The 14,306-nt window shown below is 38.2% G+C and overlaps 1 protein-coding gene and 1 pseudogene across 1 annotated transcript in view; one reads left to right on the top strand and one right to left on the bottom strand.

The window, feature by feature from the left end:
* The window catches only part of Spag16 (sperm associated antigen 16), a 523,611-nt gene that overhangs the window by 292,454 nt on the left and 216,851 nt on the right, over positions 1–14,306 (bottom strand). The gene's annotated exons all lie outside the window — the stretch shown is intronic.
* On the top strand, positions 12,987–14,119 carry LOC116898213 (annotated as a pseudogene).

Below are 14,306 nucleotides of genomic sequence, written 5' to 3'. Positions count from 1 at the left end.
TGTGAGTTCCAGTCCTGACTTCTTTGGTGGTGAACAGCTATGTGGAAGTGTAAGCTAAATAAACCCATTCCTCCCCAGCTTGTTTCTTGGTCATGGTGTTCTGAAGACTGCTGCTTTTTTCATATGGTACTGTCCTTTGCCTTACAGATTATCTCCAGTTTCATTTATTAATAATAAATGTGAGTCCCATTTATTAATTGTTGATCTTAGTGCCTGTGCTCTCAGTGTTCTGTTCAGAAAACTGTCTCAGAAAGTGGTACCAATGTGTTCAAAGATGTTCCTCATTTTCTCTTTTATCATGTTCAGTGTGTCTGGTTTTATCTTGAGGTCTTTGATCTACATAGACTTGAGTTTTGCGTAGGGTAAGAAATATGGATCTATTTGCCTTCCTCTACATGTTGACTTCCAATTTGACCAGTATCATTTGTTGAAGATGCTTTCTATTTTCCATTGGGAATTTTTTATTTAAAAAAGGTGTCTATGGGTATATAGATTTATGTATACACCTGTAATTCCATTCCGTTGAGCATTGTGTCTGTTTTTATGCCAACTTGAAGTGGTTTTTATTACTCTAACTCTGAAATCAGGGATGGTGATTCCTTTGGAAGTTCTTTTATTGTATAGGATTGTTTTAGCTATTTTGGGTTCCTTGCAATTTCCATATGAAATTGACTGTTGTTCTTTCAAGGTCTGTAAAGAATTGTGTTAGAATTTTGATGGGGATTTCATTGAATCTGTAGATTGCTTTTAGTAGAATAGCCATTTTTACTATGTTAATCCTACTGATCCATTAGCTTGAAATACCTTTTCATCTTCTGATATCTTCTTTAATTTCCTTCAACAGTTTGATGATTTTGTTATATAGATCTTTCACTTGGTTGGAAGTAGAGCTAGCAGAAATATTTGAGACTGTTTTTTCTTAGTAGTTTAAATATATCTTCTCAACTCTGGTATATAATGAGATGCCTATGCCATCCATGTCCATAACTCGTGTATATAAGAAATAGCTATCTTCCATCTGCTTTCAAGATTCTAATTCTATTTGCCTTTCTAGATGCTCTCTAGATGTGTGTGTGTGTGTGTGTGTGTGTGTGTGTGTGTGTGTGTGTGTGTGTGTGTGATAGGTAGATAGATGAAACATAGGTAGATAAATGAAAGATCAATGATTAATATATTGAAAGATAGCTATATATGGATCATAGGTGATAGATAGATGATAGGTGAAAGTTTAATAATAGATAACTCTATAGAAAGATAGCTATACAGATAATAGATAGATAGGTAGATAGATAGATAGATAGATAGATAGATAGATAGATAGATAGATAAACAGACAGATGATAGACAGATGATTTCTGTCTGCTCAAAGCTTCCTTAGAAGCTATCAGTGAATTTTGGTTTTGGTTTTGGTTTGTTTTTCATTTTTTGAGTTTTTTTTTTACCATACTTGCTGTACTTTTTAGCTCTAAAATTTAATATTATGTTTCAGGGTTTTTACCTCTTTACATATTCAGATATGTGTCCTTGACTTTGTCTGCACATCTTCTTCCTTCAGTAACTATTCCAGGCCATCCTTGTACTGTTTTATAGTCTTGCTTATGAAAATTGTCCTCAAATCCTTTGCAATGTAACTTTATATTTATTCAACTATATTATTGTCAAACAGGCCATGTCTTCTGATCTTTTATTCAGTTTGTGATTTTTTTTCTGCCATAATTAGAAACAGAAGTCTAAAGATGTGATAATTTAATAAGTTGAATTTTCTTTCTCAGTGTTTGTTTTTTTGCCTTGTTTTGATCATTGCCTTATAGATAGGCTACTCTCTATCATAGTCTGTGTCTGTGCCAAGGATCAATATTCTCTAAACCTGTGCCTTTCCCTTAGCATGTACCTCTTACCTGACATACACTTTGCTTTTGAATGTCCTAGTGTTCAAAAACTAACTCTCAAAGGGGACAAAAAGAAAAACCAAAGGAAAAGGAAAGGGATATGCTATATCCTTTTGAAATGGCTTCAGCCTACCGGATAAAACCTACAAATGCATGGGTGTTCAAGAGACCCATCCTCACCCCACCTGCCTCTCTGTGTGCACTATGTGTTGAGAATCAGCCACCATGGATCAAAATGCAGATACCAATGTTCTAAGGATACAATTACTTTCCCTACTTGGTGTCTGAGAGTGGTATATATTGCTCTAATACTGTGTGCATTGCTGTCCACCGCAGGGCCAGGGTGGGTGAGCAAGAGCAGCACTGGGATACGAGCCACAACTGACCCGAATCAATCACAACCATACATCCCTGTGGCAGAGGCAAATCTTTAATGACCTCAAAGTTCTGAAATTGTTATATACATGGGATTGTTATTCGTGGGAGCAATAGTCATCTGTTTGCTTCCTATGCAGTTACCTGCCCAAGTTATGGATTCTTTAGCTTTGAAAAGAGACTGAAATCAGTCAGTGTGGGACTCCTGATTTTTATCTGTGCTTCTTTCGAGTTTTGTTCTCTGTGGATTTCTGTGTTTTCATATGAATTTTGGGAAAATTGATTCTAGTTTTAAAAAATGCCGGTGGTGTATTTTATAAGAATTAGGTTCTATCTGGAGATGAATTTAATATCATGAGTTTTTTACTATTAAATATTTGATATCATTTCCTCATGAATAGACATGGGAATGTTTCTTTCTTCCTTTATTTAGATTTCAGGAAGGATTTACAGTATTTAGCATAAGGGTATGTACTGCTTTTGTTAGTTTTATATTTATACCTATTTCACATTCTTAACAGTCTTGTAAATGGTACCTTTTCATTTATTTTTGGAATGATTATTGTCATTTCATCTAACCATTGATCTTTGGATGTTGATGTGGTAAATTGAAGCTTTGATCAATTATATATATATATATGTGTGTATGTGTGTGTGTGTGTGTGTGTGTGTGTGTGTGTGTGTTAATGTATATGCATTTGGCCATCCTTTAAGTTTTTCATTTATCCAGGTTATTTATTTAGCCTTCTTTCCTCATTTTTCCACCTATGTGGTTTCCCGTGCTCACACTCATGAACACTTATAAGAGGCTAGCCACCGCTATTGCACAGGCTTCAAACTAAGGTATAGACTAAAACTGCATTCAGTGCACCATTTACTCTTTGGACACAGGGCCTCACTGTACAGACCAGGTCTCACAGACACAGGGATGCAACTGCCTCTGCTTCCTGGGTACAAGGATTAAGGGCGTGGAACACCAAGGCTGGCATTTCTTAAATTTTATTGTTAAAACTTTATTTATTCTCTTTAGAAAATAATATTTTAGTGTCTTTTATGAGTGTGCACCTATCTGGGTTAATAAATTTAATAAACTTGGAATATATTAACCACATGAGGGGTTCCCATTCCTATAGAGCCCCTATAATCCATTGATTTGGAAAATTTTGGTACCTAACCTTTTGTAAGTAGTTGTAAAGTCAGACTTTCTAAATCGTTTACATTACTAAAATCCTGGCATTTGAATAAATGCATTCCTCCATGGATGGTCCTTACTACTGACACTTAATGCTGTTGTCAGAAATCCTCAGATTCAGTTACAAATCAGAGAGCTGGTTAGCAGAATGATCTCAAATTGATTTTAAAACTACATTTTTACAAATAGATTTAGATATCCTGTGGACAGGTATATAGAGGGCCACTGGAATCCTGAAGGTCATTTAAATATACCACACACACACACACACACACACACACACACACACACACACACACAGAAGAAAGGGGGGAGGGAATAAATTACTAAGTGAAATGCGTTTCAATTTTTACAATTGAAAAATGCTCTCATTTTTACAAAAGAAGGTATTATACATGTCTGTTTTCACACGCACAACGGAATTTAATTTTTGACCATTTATCAAGTTGTTTAAATTTATCTGTATATTTAAGGAGAAAACAATTATGGTAATAGGATTCTGTTTCTTTAAATAAACATTTATGCCCTTACATTCCATTCCATAGAAATGTGTGGCCTCCACTTTGTCTATGAAACATGATATGAATATATTGCTACTTAAAATATGTAATTTAGACAACAGTTGGAAATAACTTAAATATTAATGAAAACTTGCCCTGTCTTTTAAAATGAAATGTATAGATTCATAATATTTGAAGGAAATGCCTCTCATGTGAAAGGATAATATCCTGAGTAACCACATACAGCAACTACAACATAAAACAATGAAATTTAATGTAACCTGTCAGTTGTATTCAGCATGCGTCTCACAAGTGTGTTATTATAGTATCAGAAAGACATCACGTTGAGCAGTATTGACACAAAGAAGTTGTTATTTGCATTGCGTCCAGGCCTGTTTGCATATCACTTCTCAGTCTCTGTTACAGAGAACCAGATTGAGTAATACAAACCTAGAATTACTCGGGAAATAGTAATTATAGGTTTCCAAGCCTGGATTGAAACCTCCAGCAGAAAGCTCAAATGCCAACAGCATGATATTGCCATTCAACTCCCTTTCATATTAAGTTGCCTTCAGACAGTCAGTGGGCGAAATTAAAATCACATTTCTTAACATCTCCTGAAGCCTTTATAATTTAATGTAGCTCGGCACTCCAGAGGACTCCACTCCACAGAGCAGCCTTCTTGGCTTCGTCAGACAATGAAAAGAAAGCAGTCACGAAACTGGGGAGCTATGTTTCTGTTTCATGTCTGCCTTATACGTTAGATTTTTAACTAGGTAAGGCCACCCAAGATGTCATAGTAGCTAAGAAAATGAGAGTTATTCAAATCTATAAGCACAAAAATATCTCATAGGCTCTAAATGTCCCACATGCTTGCTGGCTAATCTTCAATAGGAGGGTACATTGACTACACGCCATCTTCAGGTGCTGTTAGAGGGAGGGTGGCTGTGTATACAGACAGTAGGATAGGATGCCATGAAGATGACTTTCACACTCATTGCTACATTCAGGAACAACAGGTGAGGGATTTATCCTTCTCGGCTGCCCCTCAGGACAAGGAAGACAGGCTCCAAATGTCCTCTCCTCTCTTCAGGCCTGTAGCCATGCTGAAAGAGTATCAGGTCCCGCTTAGGGAAACTCTCCTTGATGTAGGGGTTAAGGACAGGAAGTGAGAAAGTGCTGGAAATGGTGAGAATTTAATTTTCTCACTGCTCACTAAGCAGACATTGGAAAGAGCCGTCTGTATTCGGCCCCTGTCTAAGAAATTATTTGCTGTTTGAGCGACCCTGGCCCTGAACCTTTTTGTTTTCAGACTCCTCCCCCATTCCTAACTAGAGGTACAAAGATTTCTGTATACATGAAAGTTAAAAGAGCAAATAACATCTATCATCCTACAAAAACTAATGATTATGAGAATATATACTCACATATTAAGTTAATATCAAAGGGCATACATTCATAAATGTAAATAACTTGTACAGTCCTAAATAACCTGGAAGATGTATGCTTACACAGATTCTCAAATGCAAAAAATTTAAACACTCATAGCTAAGTGACATACAATGGAAAATAAATTACAATTGGAAGAGTTAAAACTGGACAGTGAACTTCAAAAAAATCAACAAATTTAGTTAATGTTAAGGAAATAATCTATAAGTAGAAAAGTTCTGAATTATTGGCCATGAAATGGAGTAGGACTGTCTGCATATAGTTCTCTTTGTATGATTTTATATGAGGTATAAATTGGCCTTTCTAATTATGTTTTGTGGAATCTAAAACCATCGATCAATTCATTAAATGGTGTCCTTAGTTAAGTTTTAGTGTTCTGTGTAACTCCTGGTGATCCACCAAGTATAAAATAAAAGAGAGTAATGCCACAGAGGAATTCCAGTATGAGAAAATACTCACGTGTTACTTTTGGTGAGAAGGTCACACAACTGTGCAATCACGAGAAAAGATAATACAATCAGAATCAATCTTAAAAATGAGTCTTTGTGATCAAATCTTAACCTATTTGAAAGCAGCTTAAGCTTCTTTCTAGGTCAGTGAAATTTCTCAAGAGAAAGACAATTCACTGTTTACCATAGTTATTGCATTGCAACTGCAGGCAAACAGACTAGAGGGAGAAAGGGAAGCGAAAGGTGGGGGAGGGAAGGGTAACTTATCTCACAAAGTTCTCTTCCTGGACTTTCAGAAGCAGTGATTAAAAAAACAAAACAAAAAACAAAAAAAAAAACAAACAAAAAACAAAAACCCTTTAAGTGCTCTATGCAAAGTCAGTCAGACATAACTGATAAAGGGAAACCTGGTGTAGCCATATCGAATGGTTCTGGGAGGAGACATAGGGAGAGGAAGAGACTCAGCTCTTAGTGTAACTCAGTAGAAAATCAACGGGATGTGAACAAGTCGGTACCACTGGACATTCGTGGGCAGTGATAAGAAGTAGCCACTAAACAGCAAAGCAGAAATAATTAAGATGACTGGCTCCAGCTGTTGTGCTTGGGAAGGGGAGATTGGGTGGTCAGGAAGTGATCTTTTCACTTATAGGAAGGATAATAATTTAGCTGTACCAGTGCATTTTGATTTTAATGTGTAATGTTTTGTTTATAATTTGGTGTTGGTCTCTCTCTTATGAGTGGCTATAAGTTCAACATTGTCAGACCCTAGAAGTCAAGGAATTTGGTTCATGGCTACATACAATGTACATGCTACAGGCTATCTCTTTTATCATGGAAGATGTATCAACACCACAGTGTCCAACTTGTGGTCAGGCCTCACTCTCACAAGTGAGGTTGTGTGTGCTGGTAGATGCCATTGTTGATCTTAGCTGACCTGTATCCAGCTCATTTGAGCAATGTCAGAGATTCTTTAGAGAATCCTGAGTGGAAAGGAGCTAAAGTCAGGTATATGTAGCAGGTCAGACACAATTGGGAAGCAGAGTTTCCAATGAAATGCACGAAACACACATAAGTTACTTTCCTATGTTCCAGTGTTTCAGTGCAGTTGGAGGTACTGTGGTAGGAGCTTAAGGAAGTCCAATGAGCTCAACAGTAGAGAGTGAGACAGAAGACTGGCAGAACTATAGCATGTATTAAAGTTCACAGATAGCATCTGTGATGGTTTCTATATGCTTGGCCCAGGGAGTGACACTATTAGGAAGTGCAGCCTTGTTGGAGTAGGAGTATAACTATGGGCATGGGTTTCAATACCCTAGTCCTAGCTGCCAGGAAGTCAGTATTCTGTTGGCAGCCTTCGGATGAAGAGGTACAACTCTCAGCTCTTCCTGTACCATGTCTACCTAGATGCTGCCATGTTCCCACCTTGATGATAATGGACTGAACCTCTAAACTTGAAAGCAAGCCCCAAGAGTTGCCTTGGTCATGGTGTCTGTTCACAGCAATAAAACCCTAAGACATCATCTCTAGGATTAACTTAAAATCTAAAGAAAGTACTTCTACAGAAGGCTTATAGCACTCTGATGTTGACATCAGGTTTAGGCCGTGGCCAACAACAATAGGAGGGTGTTGAGTTTTGAGCTAGTGTGTTAAGAAACAGAGAAAATAACATGCAACCACAAGGCAGGAGGGAGTTTTAGCTAGATGACTGGGTTTGGCCATATTTCAAATGACATCCACTTGTTGCATGATTTTTATTACTAATTATTTCAATAACCAATGTCAATTTAAATGTTAGTAATATATGCTATCTCAGAAGCAGTAGTTTCTAATTTAAAGCATCAACAGTAAGAGATTCATTATGAAGTGTGGATCTCTCAGAATTATGAAGGCTGAAAACATACTCTGCTCAGTAATTCATAGACCCACCACAAGGAGCATGGATTGGGTGGCCCTGGAAGGTCCTAGGATAGGGACCCAGTCTGAACATAGGAGCCACTGTCCTGGTAAGGAATCCTTGAGATATTTGGTAGCAGAAAATGGAAATGCCCTTCATATTCCGGTGTTCACTTAAAGTATCTGATTGGAAAATCCCAAATCAGACAGGTTCAATCTTCAAATGGTTCTGGGAAATGTAACTATTTCATATGGCTACATTCAAGGTATAGGACAGGTCGATAGAGTGTCCACTGATGTACTGCAGCTACCACGAATATAATTTTTTAATATAAGGTTGAATATGATTTTTCAACCTTTTGTGAGTTACCAATGAAAGGACATACCTTAAGTCAGGAGACAGGAGTCGTAGAATTCTTGACAAGTTACAGTTATGACAAAATATTTCAACATTTTGAAAAAAACATCTCTCCACAATAAAAAGTCAAAGATTCCAGTCTCTTCATTGGCAGCAGCCATTGTGGTGTTTTGAAGGTAAGGCTTCATTTTTCATTTGCGATTGTGATGCATATTTCAGTTTAATTTAACTGTTATTGTCATTTTACTCAGTGTTTCGTGTAATATTGAAGTTAAATTGTTTCTGCGAATGCAGACAGCTGGCATTGCTAATCTTGTTAGGGAAACATGTGCTTCAGAAGCTGCGCAAGTGTTAACCTTTACAAAGATTCGCTTTAGTACTTGCCCAGCTTCGCGCCCTAACTGAGGCTCGCTGGAGCTCTTTTCCTGCCAGTACACAACACAGCAAACTTAATTATTGTTTTGGTCTCTATCACTAACTGTAGTTACTGTTTCTAGGATGTAATATTCTACTTGGCTCAGCACAAATGCACCAGATATAAAATAACATCTGGCCTTGGGATGCAACCCAAGAGGCTGAAACAGAGCAGAAAATCAGGCTGCCTCAGTCACAATGTGTCTGATGGCAAGAACTAGAACCTGCGGAGGAACATGACACATCTACAGATGCAGCCCTGCCTAAGACAGGCAAAGGTAGGGGAAGCTCGCCAAGAAGAGAATGCCTAAGAATTACTCAGGATATAAAATACAGGATTTTTTCCTGCATAATTAAAAGAAAAGGAGAAAAGATAAAAATAATAGTGGTCTGCTAATATATTCTCACTGAAAAGTGTACCATTCTCTTCACCATATCTTAGATCTTGCAACCAAGTTCTTAACTTTAAGAGAACTTCAGACATACAAACAACCAATAACAAACAAGCCTCACAAACTTATGGACATGCATTAAAAAATTACTTTGCATTATATAACTTAAAATGTAAATGAGTTATTTATCCAAATGTCGGTAATTTCAGCATATAGAGGGAAACCTGATGACTGAAAATGAGACAACATTCTATTCAATAAGCCTTTAGACTGGACATCCTTCCCTTCAACCTGCGTAGTGGGAGAACCAACTCCCGCAGGTGTCCTCTGATCTTCTCCACAGATATTGCAGACAGTGTGTGCCTCATACGTGTGTGTGCAGGCATGTGTGCATGTGCACGGATTGTTTTAAAGTGACTTTCGCAATTCCCTATGAGGCAGTCAGTGACTGTGCCTGATACCTGAGTAAATTCTGAGGTGGGGTAAACACCGAGCCCCCTCTGTGTTCACACTCACAAAGGGGGGTGTGAATCAAAGACATGTCTATCAGGAGCAAGTGAGACTCAAGCATTCCAATATTTTACTACATTTGAGAGAAGAATAACAGTACTTAATTTTAGAAACCCATATTAAAATTGCTAATATCCTAATCAATAATTTATGAGTTGTAAATTTTGAAGAAAAATTTTTACTAAAAAGGTTTTTATAGAAAAAGGAAGCCGGCAACGGAGAGTCATAGAAAGAATGAACACCAAGGACAAGTTCAAAGCCAGGTGCAGATCCACATCAGAGCATCAGGAGCATGAACTACAGATGGATTTAATGTTCTAATTAAGGAATTAACAATGGTGATTTAAAAGCCCAAGTACAGGCTGATTACACAGGACCAGTTTAATTCCTAATTATACAGGAGATTAGTCACAAAGACCAAGAGAGGTATAACTTGCACCCACCAACCTCTTTTATAATTGCAGACATCAAACGAGTGAAATATTAGAGGAAAAGAAACATTAAAAAGAACAATTTCAAAATCTGAAAGTTTGAATTAATGTATAGACATAACTGATAAACCGACGTAAGTATTGACAGTCTCTAAACCTAGATAGCAGAACCCGGAACATGCCTAAGTAACTAGGACATGACACATTTGTTATTCAGGGGCCTTTCAGAACTGAGCCTTCTGAAAACACACTTTTATTTTTCTCTCAGATTAAGAATCTGAAACCAATGTTATAATCTCTACCTTATTTGATTTGGTATTTAATTAATTGACATATATTTAACCTTTATATGTTCACAAGGTGCAATCCATACATTTAGAGCTATACTCTAACGAGTACAGTTAAATGTATTCCCACCACTAAAGGCAAGAAAGCACCTTCAATCTCTGGGGAAATGTTGGGGGTCTTTAATTCTCACTGCAGCCTTAACTTGAAAATTTGTTATTACTATGCTATGCTTTTAGGAACCTTTTCCAAGATGGCATAAGCACCTACTTTGTACTGGCTTTCAGTTCTCTGGGGCCACTTCAGATGTTTTCTATGGTCTCGGGGAACCCCTGATTGGAACAATAAACCCAAGAAAGTATAAAGATTCCAAGTGGGCAGCCCCTAGTTTCAGTGCATAGGCTGGCCTTGCAGCTACACCTGCCTGGTTTACCCACATTTGTGGCGTTTTTAACCAACAATTGCTCCTTTGGCTTGAGTTATTATTGTTTGGTTAGTTTGGTTTGCGTTTTGTTTTGTTGGGGTTTTTTTGTTTTGTTTTGTTTTCCCAGACAGCTTTAGAATGGCAGGAGTTAGCTAGTTATGCTGGTAGACCTTTAAGCAGCACATATGCCTTCTCTAGGAACATCTATCTGGTGCTTTAAACCACACTGAGATGGGCTACCCCACCCTTCTCATTGGTCATTTCAGTGTTGTTGGGGCTGGTGCTGAGGGCCTGCTCCCAGCATAGTCTCCTCAGAAGGTTTGAGACTGAGAAGAAGCCGCGCCCGCCCTCTTCACACTTTCTGGGAAATCAGTCCCTGCTCACAGCTTCTTTGATATAGAAACCTCATTCAACTGCATCTAGCTATTTCTTGAAAGCTTTAATTAGCAAAAGAACTACAAAGACAATTTTATCAATCTTATGTATAATTTAGGAGAAATTATTTGAAATAATTAGATCTTGAGTTTAATGTTCATCTTTAGATAAACAGAAAGCTGGTTTTTACCTCAGAGGAAAGTCATTCATCAAGTCATAATTATAATAATAATAATAAATCTTAAAACAATTTTTGGTATTTTTATCTTAGATATGAGATCCCTAACGTGTACTAAAATCCAACTATTCCACTGTAGGTTCCTTATATTTTAGTCTTTTAAGGAAAATATGGGAGCCAGTTGGTGGCTCTAATCTCTAATCTCAGCACTAGAGAGGCAGAGGCAGGCAAATCTCTGAATTTCAGGTCAGCTTGGGTCTACAGAGCGAGTTCCAGGATGGCCAGGGCTACAGAGAAACCCTGTCTCAAACACAGAAATGAAGAATATGGCTACATTGACTTAATGTTCACATGAATATGGTGTCAAGACAAATTTTCCATGGCTGCAACACCAGTGTGCACTCCTTTGCATAACACATACCTAGAGAGTTCCCGCAGGTAAACTATGCAGAGGTTTATATATGAGGGTTTCTTTAAAACTTCTATCTGTATGTAAAACCAAATTACTTGTACTTAGGGAACAGATAATCTAAACACAGTACAAACTAATTTACTCAACCAATATATACTCTGTAAATCAATATTATTAGGGAAAAGATATGCTGTCACTCTGGATTAATCACTTCAAAGTAAATAAATCTGCATTTTCAAATAAGTACTTATGAAACTGACTTTTCAGCGAGTAAGTGGGGCCAGATGAACCAAGTCAGATTTTCCTACAAAGCCAACAAGTAAAGCTATCAAAACTCCTGAACCAGAACTCCTTAATAATCATCTGAAATAATTATCAACTGCTATGAAGACTAATTATTTCAACAAAGATCAGATGATCAAATGCCCCAAATAGAACAAGAGCAGAGTTTCTCACTATGAGAACAAATGGACTGCCTTGGCTGCAGACACAATCACACTGCTTAAATGAACAGAGGCTCGAGCTCTGTGAGTTCTGTCACTTAGAGACTGTGTCAGAAGCAAGCTGAGCCTCAGAGAATCAAATAGGCAATGAGGTCTAGCCAAAAGGCATTTCTTCAGGAATCACTCAATAGAATCACATTTATCACATCTTATGCACACACACATATACATACACACACACACACACACACACACACATATCAAACTAATGGTAATAATAATGGAACTCAAGAACAGGTAAATCAGAGGCTGTCTCATGCCTGTAATTCTAATACTTAGGGGGTAGAAGCAGAAATATCAGAAGTACAAAGCTAACCTTGGACATGACACTTCATATGTTCAAGAGGTCAAGGCCAGTCTAATCTACATGAAACTGTCTGGGAGTTGGTGATGAAAGAAAATATAATACTGACAAGTCAATAATGGTAACTTTAACTTTTTAAGAATATTAGTTTAACCGCTAACCAAATGCTACATCTTCAAATCATTTATGTTTTAAAGAATCAGAGAATAGCTTTTACAAGTTTATTAGCTTTCATCTTTACATATTCTATTGATCTTCTGGATCAATAAAGTTATAGCACAATCTCTCATATTATATTTAACTATAATGGATCTAAAAACTGAAATACAATCATTTTTCAGGCAACTAAGGTATGAATAGTTCAATCCAGATCTTGCATAAAAGGTAGAAAAAACCATCTGAATACTGAAGTCGAAGCAGTGTTTAGAAAGACAGCAGGTGGAAAGGATACTCGAGAAACTCAAAGAAATAGAAATTAAGGCTAAAAGGAGACACGGGAATTTGTTTTTTTTTTAAAAAAGAAATAGGTGACAACTAAAGAAAGAATTAACACTAAGCTAAAATACGACGTTTACACAACTGAAAAATGACATCCCTTCTCTTCCTCTGCTCTGGGCCTCTCAACTTCATGGTGTTGCCAAAATGTTGTGAAGGGGAAGCGGGTCATGACGAGGGTGGACTTCAATATTCCAATGAAGAACAACCAGAGAACAAATGAGTAAAGGATCAAGGCTGCTGTTCCAAGCATCAAATTCTGCTTGGACAATGGAGCCAAATCAGTTGTCCTTATGAGCCACCTGGGCCAGTCTAATGGTGTTCCCAGCCCGACGATTACTCCTTAGAGCAGTTGCTGTAGAACTCAAATATCTGCTGGCCAAGGATGTTCTGTTCTTGAAGGATTGTGTGGGCTCAGAAGTAGAGAATGCCTGTGCCAACCCGGTTGCTGGGACTGTCATCCTCGTGGAGAACCTCCACTTTCATGTGGAGGAAGAAGGGAAGGGAAAAGATACTTCTGGGAACCAGCTAAAATCGATGCTTTCCAACACCCCCTGTCCAAACTAGGAGACACCTAGGTCAATGATTTGGGGGCTGCACACCGAGCCCACAGCTCCATGGTGGGTGTGAATCTGCCACAGAAGGCTGGTGGGTTTTTGATGAAGAAGGAGCTGAACTACTCTGCCAAGGCTTTGGAGAGTCCAGAGTGATCCTTCTTGCTTATCTTGGGAGGAGCTAAAGTTTCAGACAAGGTCCAGTTGATCAGTAATACGCTAGACAAAGCCAATGAGATGACTCAACAACATGGAGATTGACACATCTCTGTATGGTGAAGCAGGAGCCAAGATTGTCAAAGATCTCATGTCCAAAGCTGAGAAAAATGGTGTGAAGATTATCCTGCTGGTTGACTTTGTCACTGCTGAAAATTTGATGAAAGTACCAAGACTGGCCAAGCTCCTGTGGCCTCTGGTACACCTGCTGGCTGGATGGGCTTGGACCGTGGTACTGAGAGCAGCAAGACATATGCTGAGGCTGTGGCTTGCAGTAAGCAGGTTGTTTGGAGTGGTCCTGTTGGGGTATTTGAATGGGAAGCCTTTGCCAGGGGAACCAAGTCGCTCAAGGATGAGGTGGTAAAAGCCACCTCTAGGGGTTGCATCACTATCACTGACACTTGCTGTGCCAAATGGAACACAGAGGATAGAGTCAGCCATGTGAGCACTGAGGATGGTCCAGGCTAGAACTCCTGGAAGCTAAAGTCCTTCCTGGAGTGGATGCTGTCAGCAATGTTTAGTATTTTCCTGCCTTTTGTTCCTGTGCACAGCCCCTAAGTCAGCCTAGTGTTTTCCACATCTCCATTTGGTTTAGCACAAGATTCAGCTAGTGACCAAGATGCAAGACCAGGAATGCTTAAACAGTTTCACAGCATCTCAGCTTGTCTTTACCACATCAGGATTGGTCTAAGTTCTTCAAGATCCCAT

Source organism: Rattus rattus, chromosome 4 (genome assembly GCF_011064425.1).
Source record: "Rattus rattus isolate New Zealand chromosome 4, Rrattus_CSIRO_v1, whole genome shotgun sequence".
Classification (NCBI taxonomy): Eukaryota; Metazoa; Chordata; class Mammalia; order Rodentia; family Muridae; genus Rattus; species Rattus rattus.
The sequence above is the reverse complement of the archived record's forward strand: the minus strand, read 5'-3'. Positions and strand labels throughout refer to the sequence as shown.